This window comes from Hippichthys cyanospilos, chromosome 3, assembly GCF_059441005.1.
Source record: "Hippichthys cyanospilos isolate Australia breed blue-spotted pipefish chromosome 3, RoL_Hcya_1.0, whole genome shotgun sequence".
Taxonomy (NCBI): Eukaryota; Metazoa; Chordata; class Actinopteri; order Syngnathiformes; family Syngnathidae; genus Hippichthys; species Hippichthys cyanospilos.
Window position 1 is genome coordinate 23,084,346 of NC_142371.1, and position 12,133 is coordinate 23,096,478.

The window sequence follows — 12,133 nt, forward strand, 5'->3', positions numbered from 1 at the left end:
TCAGTGTAATTAAGTCATTTGTTAACGCCCTAAATTAACGATTGAACAGGATTTAAGAACGACGTTGTGTTGTTTGTATTGGGAGTGAGGAGTAAACAGTTGCAGTAGAAAATTAAGTTGTTACGCCGTGACACACTGGCGGGAACATTTTGAAAATCAAATCAAGGCGTTCATGTTCATACGTTAATGAGCAAAGTTTATTTTGAAGTTGGCCTTCTCACAGCAATCCCAGCGTGTTTTACTGTCGTGCATTTATAATTGTTGCCGCGATTTCTTGGGGACTAGTTTTTGCTCTAAGCCTAACCCTTTTGTGGCTTTCTGAGTTTGTGAACGTGCTAAAACGTTGATTTAGTTGGCCTTAAAAGAATCACAATGGCAAAATTTCGGCTCATGCGGGCTGTTAACAACAGAAATGATAAAAGGAAGACGTTAAGATGAGAGGTTCCAGCAGCGCTTATCCTCCCGCCCCAAAACAGGAAGTAGCAACAGCACAGACGAAAAATATAGAATCTCGGAAATGTCAGGCTTCAGTTTTAGAACGGCGTCTTGGAATACACTCATCTCCCAGCCTCCGTGTTTTGTAATCAAAGAGCCTTTTGCTCCAAAGCGCAATAGGAGCTGCGAGTGGTTTTTGCCAGAAATGCTTTTTTGTTGGAGTCGCTGCCAACGCTTTCTGACAGCGGCGCTCATCGCGGCTCGGGAAGAAGACGGGACCGAAGACACGGAGGTTGCTCACTCCGCCACTGGCAGTCCTGTTGAGTCTGCTTGACGCTAAATTCTGATTTGTTTTGGCTTTGCTCGTATAAGCTTTGCCCGAACCGTTTTCAGTTTGACCGCACTTGTTCCTTTGGTAACGCGGGCGTCACATGACCTCCTTCTGGTTTCACCTTCTGTTGCTGGCTCGGCCGAGGAGCCTCATTGCCAAAGCCCACATTCAAAGAGATGGCCCACTGGCTTCTTAAAAAAAAAAAAAAAATCTTCAAACCCTGAAGCCGCTTTTACTTTGCTAAATTCAATCGGGTAGACTCGCCCATCCAGAGTAGATGCAAAAATTCTCCAGAATCCGTGTCCGAAAACACACGAGATGTCTGCCATTTTGATAGAAGGCGAGGTGTTCACTGACCGCTCACAATGTGGAAAATCTGAAACGCGCCTAACTTGACACGCAAAAAATATACAACTTATGAATATGAACACTAGAAAATAAGAAATGTTTACATAAAATGGGATTTATTCTGTTTTGCTATGTTTTTTGCATGTTTGCCAAAGTGTTGGTGCGTCTTATACACGGTAACATAGAAAACACCGAAATTTGGCCCCAAAATCAATGGTGCGTCTTATACACAGGTGCGTCTTATATTTGGGGATTATGGTACTAAAAAAGATAAACATAATATCATCCTGCCTCAGCAACAAAATGGTTCTGAGATGGTCCATACTTACTTTGCCTGACCCCTTAAATTTAATGCTGTCGTGAATCAAACTTAAAAAAAAAAGTTTTAATTGCATTTTATTTGATTCTAATTTGAAAAACGCTGTCATTCAACCGGAATCAACCAAGTAAAGTTTTCTACTTTTACAATCAACCGCCATAAAGTTAGTGACTTTGCCTCAACTGTCATTTCTAACACGAGAGCAAAATCCAAACTAAAACTCTCATTGTCAGATTTCTTCTTCTCCGCTTCAATCTCCTGCCAAAAGCTCCCACAAGCGTAATTGAGAAGCGAGCGCAAGCATCTTAATGCAATTTCAAATAAAAAGCGGCTCGGCTGAAGGTTGCCAAAAGCCGAACTAAACGGATTCAAATGGAATCTAAGTGGATTTTGACACCGTGACCCAGTCAAGGTCAAGCCGGCCTCTGACTTTTTTTTTTTTTTTCTTTTTTGTGCATCAACCGAGCGCCGCCATTTGGCCGTCACTTGAGGATAATCTGGCAAATTGCGTTCTCGATTGCCTTTAACCTACACGAGACTCGGCAGCTCGCGGATCCACGCGGGACCGCCGGCCTCGGATCCGGTTCGCCCGCGTTTGCCGAGAGAAATAAAAGCGTCAGCAGGCGCGGATTGCCGGATATTAAATGTAATGAGACGGGCAGATTCCGGCAGATTCCTTAATCCCCGATGAAAACAAATGTAGTCATCATTCAGCGTTTTTTCATTTGCTCATCTGCTTGTACTCGCGGCAGCCAAAGCCAGGTCGGGCAATTCCATCCTGGCTCGGAAGCGAGGTATTTAGAGCCATTCCGTCCGAGGCGGAGTAGATAAATTTAGCGCTCTGCGCTGATTATTTTTAGCCAAAATCGACAACTGAGCAGGGATTACCACTTTTTTTTTTCTTCTTTTTAATTTCCATGAATGTTTATGCAACATGGCGCGGACAGATGACAGCCCGAGCATGAAAAGATCAGGAATGACTCCACAATGAGATCATCCCAGTGTAAACCATCCGGGAGGGTCCAGCACCGCTGACCTTTAGGATAGGAGTCGCTTGCCAACCGTCCACTGGAGTGCGCTCTTCGGGAGATCCGGCGTCCATTATTGTTCCGCAGAGTCCGAGAATTGAAGCGTTTAAAAGTTGGAACCAAATTAAAGGTTCAAACAACAAAGGGGGCCCAAACTATCCCGACATTTTTTGGTGACTCAGGGTTTGGTTTTGGTTATTGTTGGAAAGAACAGCTCGTACGAGTTTGTCCTGGAAATGCATAACATGACTTAAATGTCCCAGTCCAATAAAAATAAAGATTTATCATGTCTTTCCAGCGTGGCTACTTGAGACGTTTTTTTGTGGACATACTGTTGACAGACACACCAACCAATACATACATACATATAGAGTTAGATAGAGAGAGAGAGAGAGAGGGAGAGGGGGGATGATAGAGATAGATAGATAGATAGATAGATAGATAGATAGATAGATAGATAGATAGATAGATAGATAGATAGATAGATAGATAGATAGATAGATAGATAGATAGATAGATAGATAGATAGATAGATAGATAGATAGATAGAACAGCCTGTTAATACTCGATAGTGGTATAGATAGATAGATAGATAGATAGAACAGCCTGTTAATACTCGATAGATAGATAGATAGATAGATAGATAGATAGATAGATAGATAGATAGATAGATAGATAGATAGATAGATAGATAGATAGATAGATAGAACAGCCTGTTAATACTCGATAGTGGTATAGATAGATAGATAGATAGATAGAACAGCCTGTTAATACTCGATAGATAGATAGATAGATAGATAGATAGATAGATAGATAGATAGATAGATAGATAGATAGATAGATAGATAGATAGATAGATAGATAGATAGATAGATAGATAGATAGATAGATAGATAGATAGATAGATAGATAGATAGATAGATAGATAGATAGATAGATAGATAGATAGATAGATAGATAGATAGATAGATAGATAGATAGATAGATAGATAGATACTAATAATCGGTAACGGTCCTGAAATACCCATATCGGTTGAGCTCTACTCGATAGATAGACATGGCATCCTCTACGCACAGCAATGATAAAATAAAACATTTTGCAACTTACTGCTGCCTATCTGAACCAAATTTAGTATGTCAGATATAAATTTCCGAGACCCCAAGAAAATTGCAAAAATTGTCACTTCAAACCAGAACAGCCAAAAATCCTGTGTCTTTTTGGAAAAAGAAATCCTTGTGAGACAACATGATAGGCAGACAGCATGCATACCAAAATTCTAGTTGCGAAGGTAAAATAGAAGAATTGGATAAAGCTGAAGTTGTTGGGCGTAATATTAGCTTTGTGTAAAAATGGCCGCCTTCCTGTCTTTTTTTTGGCGAGGACTTCATGAAGCTTTTTTGTGAGTCATCTCATGATAGACTTTCATCCAAAATGACTTGTTGCTAAGTGAAATTGACGCTGGGGGTGAGATTTCCATTAGATTATAAGGTTTAAAGAAACCAAAAAAGTTAAAGTTGTGCATTGTTTCCTAGCTTAAAACTCAAACGGCGACCTTCCTGAAGCTGATTGGCCTTGACTTCATGAGGCTTTTTTTTGTGGGTCTTCTCATGATAAACCTGCCTATCGAATTACTTGTTGCTTTCTTGTTAAAATTGTTAGCATTAGCTTAGCAACAAAACGTCATGTTATCTAGCGAAACTGGCTTCTGCGGTTAAATTTGTAACATGAAAAACACCGATAGATTTCAACCAAGTATGATTTTATATTGAAGTAAATTCAGTAGCTGGAGCTTATAAGTAATAACGACGGACTTGTGTGTGACTTACAAATAGATTCCTATAAATTAAAATAAATTATTCTTGGTGACCTTTTTTTTCACAACATTTGTTCCTCTGGAGTGTGTTGCGGCAAAACCAAGACTAATTGCATCACATTGCAGCACTGGGAAAAAAAAAAAATGAAATGCCTTGAGGATATTTTTTAATGATCTCAAATGATTGAAAAAAGAAAAAGATTAAAAATGAGAAGAAAAAAAAAAAGAAGTGAACATGAGAACAATACCAAAGGCGGTCTGACAATTCCCTGAATGAGCGTTGATTAAATAAACTTGTTAACGCTCTCGGGGGACATTAAACACACACATGCATGCATACTCACATTCACGCACACACACCATCTCTGATAACTTCATAATACAGTAAACCCAAACAAATGTTCTGGACTTACAGTATGTAGCTAATTGATTATGTGGTGGCTGATACCAATTAGCTGTTAGCAACCAGCACCTGTTGCAATTAACAGCAGCTCGCGTTAGCTGAGGTTGTTACGGCATTATTTTCAATAAAAGAAGCGAGCGGACTGAACCAACGTCCGAGTCCATCCTTGTTCACACACAGCAATATTACTAAAATTGAGAGGATCATATAAAAGTTAGCTAAAGGGACAAAAGTATTGGGATACTCCGTGGTCTAATGGCTTCAATAGCCTTGTGCGAAGGTGCTTAAAGAGGAAGTCAATCATAAAAATTGCTTTATGACATATATGAATCTGCACAAGTGTAAACACCGTATTGTGATTAATACAGTAAAACGCCTCAACAACGAAAAAAATCTTCATGCATTGAAGTCTTTCCCTCTTTTTTACTTCCCCCTACAAGGAAAAATCCACCACCTGCATCGTACAAAATATTTTTTTCCGCACTGAAATTCACTATTGCGAAAACTAGCCTGCAGTCCAGCTTGGTTTATGCTTGACGTGCCGGCATGTGTTTTGCAGACCTTACTACTCGGTGAGGCATCCCCCCCATTCAAACGATAGTCTCCCTTACTTTAGGTGGCGGTAAGTGGAATCTACAGCATACAAACAACGCCGCTCTATAACAAAAATAGACAGTCCCAGTAGATTCAAACGATCTAAATTCTTCCAAGTGTTTTTTTTTTTTTTAAACAGATTCCTCTTCCCTCTCCAACGTGGTGCTCATCCGAAGTTGTTTACGGTATTTAGGTCACGGTAGTCCTTTTCAGCCCAATCATAAAGGTTTTTGTACCGGCGAACTTCCACAAGCAATAGTTCATGTGAAAATGAATGCTTATTGTAGATGTGGCAATTTCTTTCTTTTTTGATTTTTTTTTTTTTTTACGAGACAACCAATCACATTACAGCTTGCGAAAGTCACATGTCCAAACTCAAAAAACAGGTGAGCCATGATTGGTTATTACCTGAGCAACTGTGATGTCATTTTCAAGTGAGCGCCAGTGACAAAATGATCGCCTTTGAGACGAATTTAAACAGGTAGATTTTGATACCTAATTCAATATTCTACAAACACAATTTCCATAAAATTAGATTTTTGTCTCATATTTAATATTGTGTCAAATATTATTGTAACTAATGCCTTTTTGTGATATTTAAGTATTTTCATCTGGTGATTTAGTGATTTATGTATTATTGTGTAATCATGAATTTTTTGTCTCATTTTAGAACCTTTTTCTAATAATCCTACATTTCTATATTTTGTTTGTGGGAATTATATTTCTCCTATCATATGTTGACATTTTTCATCCAATACAATCATAATAATGCAGTTTTTTTTCTAACATTCCGGCATATTTGTGGTACATACGTCATTATTTTGGGGAAGAACAATCCACTTCTTCCTGTCCTAATACACAAACGTGAAAACAGACAAAATGGGGGAAAAGTATGGAAGTAGCGTAGGCGTACTGGCCAACCCTGGCAAGAGATGGGATACACGAGCAACACATGTTCACCTGGTAGGACGTTCCTCCACCACGAGCAAGCTAAGCTACGAGAAGCCAAAGCAGCCAGCAGGCTGGCAAGACGCCAGCCTAGCAGCTTTTTACAACAACAGCATATTAGCATCACTCCATGAGAGCTTTCTATGATTTACATAATTCAAAACAGCATTCCACGTGAAACATTTTCCGTGTGTGTGTGCGCTCCCTCGCCGATTCGCACTTCAATTTTTGCGGCTTCGTGCTTTGCGGTTTTTTCGAAAATATACATGTTGACCATTATTATTAGCTTTAGTCTGTGTGGTATTATAAACAGTCTTGTATTTCTTTTCAAATTTACTTTATTTACAGGTTATCAGTGAGAAAACAGCGCCTCTGGTCAGTTCTTTGCACTTCACTACACTTCTCGCAAAGAAGTTGCACAACCGCAGATTTTGATGATGCCATTTACTTTCTGAATATGAGTTTAACCCCTGTGGCATTATGCTACAAATTATGGCGATTCCTTTGATTTTATTTTTTTGATATCATAAAAGAAACATTAGGGAGCTGAAATTTCCAGCAGATGATTAAGATCTGTAAAAATTACAAAATGCAACGATTCTGACATTTCTATGTGATTGCAGCTGGACGTGCGAGATTTTGAGTACAAAAATAATCATTGTCCAAATTTTGGACCTTATAAAACCATTCTAATTACAATTTTTGTGATGCAGTAAAATATGATTTCTGACATTGAGATTCCTGCGATTTTTGCAACATTCTGTTGAGCGGCGGTCAAACTATGTCAGCAAAAAGAAAATTCTTAGTTGACTTGTGTTTCACCCCAAGACAGTAGGTGGCAGTAGAGACCAGTTAATGGCTTTGTCTTGACATGTCATCATCACTTCACAGGCTACAAAAACGGACTATACCATTTTTCAATGTTTTATTGGCGTTAATAAATTTAACCTACTGTACAGTCATACGATTTTACCTGTCAGGCCGGCTTGAGAAAAAATTTTCCTCTACCTCTACAGTCATGGCATTGCGTATAGAAGGGCATTTTGGCCCCAAACTTTTGGTTAACTGCCACTATTGCCACGCTCTGGCGCACTGAATGTTGTTTGTTCTCGTCCTACTTCGCGGAATTCACTTCTCATGGGGGTTTTCCGGACCCCATTAAAAAGGAAACATTGTATTTCTATTATTCCATAATGATCTAATTGGCGTATTTGTCTCCTAATCCCTCAAAACTTTGAGAGACGTCCCGCTGTCTCTGCTCCACCGCAGTAGAAAAAAAAAACACTACAAAGCATCCAAAGCGAGGGGAAGGTTCACGTGCGGCAAAGCGAGCGGTCCGTGCGAGGCAGCCCACGGCGCACAACGGCGCTCTGTGTCACGTCTGAAGTGCACGCCAGCTGAGCGACGCAGCAGCCGTTCAGCAGGAAGAGTGAGAGAGAGAAAGCGCTTGTACTTCCTTAAACGAGTGGCGCCGACGAGAAGGAGTTGGTTTTCCCTCCCTAATGTTTTGACTAGTTAACGCAAACATATATACCATACATATACACGTATACTAACTTTCCCAGTATTTTGGAATCCCAGTTTAATTTTACTGTAAAACTGACATAGCAAACAAAACAACATGAAACAACATATCTTTAAAGACCAAAATAGGTCGACCAATCCTTAATTTCATATAAGTCGGATGCGCTGTTTTCATATTTGGTCAGCTACGGGCCCCACTCTAAGTCGACGTCCAAGGGCCGTTACTCTGAGGGAAACTCCGGTCCTCCGCGTTCCCCGACTACGGCCAAGGGGATGGAAACGGGAGGGGATAACGGTACAATTACTGTATAAGGTTTAATAATTAAAGATTTGAGTGAATGTGTGTAGTCATTTTTGTATCAAATATGTAAAGTATAAATACTTTTGCGATTACGATCCCCATGAACCGAAAAAAAAACAGTAACCACTGTAATTACTTTTTGTGTGTGTGTGGTGACATTTTTTTGTACAATAAATCTGTAATATGTTGGAATAATTTCAATGTTGTCGTGTATTGTTTAATTATATTTTAGATTTATATTTTTAGTATTTGGTATAATATTTCAGTCATTTTGTGTTTTTAAATGTGTTTGTATTTTCAAACTCTTTTTCATCTGATTATTTAATATTTGTGAAATTTCATGATCTTAGTTGTTTTTTTTTATTATTTTTTGCCTGTCTAATATGTTTTATGTGTATTTTATTTTTTTCCAAGTCTAACTACCCTATCCTTCTTTTTTTTTTCATCGTGCATATCCTTAACTGGCTATGAGCAAGAAACACTGCACATCCTGAACTGGTTGCCAACTAATGCCAGGGCATTTTTTAATCTAATATTTTGACTTATTTCATCACGGATATTTTTAGTCCTTTTTTTCATGTCTGTCGAAAAAAAGATGCAGACACCGCACTTCCAGGAGGAGTAGCTTCCTCCCTGCTGTGTTTTGACTGCATCCGGCACGCGGTCACAACACAGATGGAAGTTTGCGGATGGAACGTTGCACAGCGCCCGCCTGCACTGACTGCTCTCGGGAACACAAAAGCACATTAGTGGCACTAAGCTCATAAGGTATCTGGCCCTAAGCCCCCTTTCGCCCAACAAGTCTGCCAACTATACTTGCTGTACGGTGTGATGTTTAAATACTTTGAATGGGATGCCAATAGGAAAGTTTTTGTTGGTGAAAAGAAAGGCAAGGTTAGAGTGCCTTTTTTTGTTCTGACATTTCTGTATAAAGGGTTTTCGATTTGTTGCTGAATATTGAGGATTGTCAAAAATGGAATATTTTCAGTTATGTAAAATGGTTCAAATATTTGTAAGATGTGTTGACAAAACGGTTGCATTGTTATGTCAAAAAATGATATATTTTCCCCCCAAAATGTTTAAAAAGCAATTTTGTCTATGTTTCTGCACTTTTTCCAGTATATTTGATTTTTTTTTAACTGTGGAAAATGTTGATATTGTGGCATCTCTTTTAATATTTGAATGATTAAAATGTAATTTATCTTACATTCTTTAAAAAAAATAACCTCCGTGTATAATTTGTACTTGGCTTTTTTTTTTATCCATATACTGTATAATGGTATTTGTTCTAATGGTTAAATTTGGTCAAATATACATTTTGTAAAAGCTGCGGAATTTTTCAAATGCATAATCAAATATTTTTTCCATTTTTTTTCTGATTATTCTTAAAATATTGTTTGTATATATTTCTCTTACTTAAAAAATACAAGTTTTTTAATATTTAGCATTTTTTGGCTTAACATTTGTGTATTTTTTAAAAATATTTTTGTATTTGTCCATTAATGTGAATGTATCTTTCTATCACTATAATTAGTTGCCTCACCCCCAGTAGAGTTCAGTGCTGCCCCCTCCATGTTGTGGTGCAATGTGGTACTACACTTAACACTACATCCTGAATTGCCAAATACCATTAAAAACACACACACACGCACACAGAGAAAAAAAATAATCATTGAGTTTGAAAATCCTCAATATATTGAGTTTGCGAATGATGAACCCGGTAAAATCGCATGCTATTACAATAAATCAAAGGCAATGATGAGAAAGTGAGGACTCGTGTCAGCGGCATCCACCAGCGAAATGATCCCCGGGTCTGAGGAGGAAATGAGAAGTTTGATGACACGCTCTCCTCCCGGGAGAAAGGCAATTACGCGCCGTAATGAGAGCGCGATGGGCGGAAATGGGCTCGGCGCAAAAGACGGCGAATGGCTTGATTTGGGCGGATTGCGACTCAAACTGTCTCCCCGTGGCCAACGTGTGATTTACTTGGACGCGTGCCGTAAATCTGCCGTTTAACACGCTGAGTAAATGAACGCAGTCGTAAATAAGTCAACAAGCGCCGTGGAATGATTCAGCTGGTTCCGCTATTGTAAACAGCAACAACGTGGGACCTCTCACAATCAGCACCGTGATGAACTTGCAGAGGCGATCGAAGAAACGATCCGATTTAAGGTAAAACTGTCACCCTCAAGGAATCTCCGTTTACAGTCCGTTCCTAGATAAGTTGTTACACGACTGAAGCAGGAAAATAGGTGCAGGCTGAGCCATTAGGTCAGGGGTCAGCAATCTGCCGTTCGGGAGCCACATGCGACTCTTTCATTCCTATGTTGCGGCTCTCCGTGGTTTGGGAACATAAATAATGCTAGGTTCAGATTGAGTACATGGACGACATAACAAGCCTCGCATTTGAATTGCAGTTAATGACATTTACGTGATTGGGTGTTAGAGCGACATCTAGAGTATGTGTTTGGTGCCAGGGGATATGAAAGGTGACAGCCAATCAGTTTCAGGAGGGTAAAAATTGGAAACGGAACTATAGCGCGGCCTTTTAGATTAAAAGCACACATTTTCAGAGTAGAATATACAGTAACTGAACATAAAAACAAAAGCGCGTGAAGAATTCTTCACACAAAATAAATGTCATCTTATTGCCCTTGCGTTTGGGCAAGGATAGATTCAAACTTTGGGTTTTCTTGGTAACAACCTCTGTTAACACAAAGATCGCTAAGAGCTAAATGACGAATGGAGAACAGGAAATACAGCGCGGCCTTCCAGATTAAAAGCAGATGTTTCAAAATAAGAAAACACGGGTAAGTAAACAATACAAACTGGAGCGCTTGATGAATTCGTCACACTGAATGAATCTCATCTTAATGATCCTGTTTGTGAAGACGGATGGATTCAGACATTGGTTCGGTCTGCTTGCTTCTTTTAATGAAAATATTGTGGTACCCACCCACTTACCATAATCATCCTAAAAATAATCTCGCTCTCTCTCACTCTCTCTCTCTCTCTCTCTCTCTCAAAATGGCCGCTTCAATGTTAAATGTTGTCGACCACTACCTTAGGCAATGTGATGTCATTTTCCGTTAACAAGTGGCAAAATGGCCGCCCCCATGAGATGGATATTTCTGCTTATTACATATTCTACAAAAGCAATATGAATCAGAATCATACAATGTATGATTGCAATATGATTATTATGTATAACTGCAATGGAATTTTTTTGACTTGATTTCCCCTTTAAGTTTTTTTTGGGGGTGCCATATCGTTCACATGTCCAAATAAATGCGACTTGTACCTGGCCTGTGTGGGAACTATATATGGGTAAAACTGTCCCGCACGCACTCTGTGGAGGCCGTGACATCACACACAGTAGGCATGCTTAACGTTAGTGTTTACGGAAGTGCCTGGCGATGTTGAAATGGTTTTCATCCTGGAGCCGGAATATTTTGAATCTGTTAAATTTAAGGATGAAATTGAGAAGAAGGGTGAGGTTTTTGGCCAGGGCAATTTTTGTGGAGCAGCGCCAGCATCATCTGTGCAGAGGAGCATGTGGGTGTGGAGCGAGCAAGAGTGAGAGAGAGACACATATACACTTTGCTCCCTCTCTCTCCGCTGAGTTGTCTCTGCCTCGTCCGCTATTGTTGTTTTGTTTTTTTTCCAACCGGTTTCCGCCTTTTTGAGCACAGAATTATGCGGTTTGTCGCTCGTTGGTCATGCGCAGGTCAAATCATTGAGACCTAGCCGTTCAAACTGAAGTTGTATGACAAAAGATCGGATATGGATCGCTTTCAGGATCGCATACATAAGTGGCCGTGGTTGCGTTTGAACAAAATCTGATTTGTGTTGTCAGAAGAAAGATCAGGCGCAGGTCATAAGAAAAAAAAAAAATCAGAATCGGTTCGAACTTGTAGGAACATAGCCCAATTAACTCACTGTCTTTGACAGCTATAGATGGGGTTAGATCTATTTTAACTGGCAGGGAATGAGTTAAATTGGCAAAGGTCTGCCAATGTTCAAGATTCAATGTTTATTGTCACGTGTAGCAACAAGTTTCTCCGGACGGTGAAATTCTTACTTTGCTG

General features: G+C 39.4%; 1 protein-coding gene across 5 annotated transcripts in view; it reads right to left on the bottom strand.

Annotated features, from left to right (window-relative positions):
* Nucleotides 1-12,133, bottom strand: part of mef2d (myocyte enhancer factor 2d) — a 79,594-nt gene that overhangs the window by 66,367 nt on the left and 1,094 nt on the right. The gene's annotated exons all lie outside the window — the stretch shown is intronic.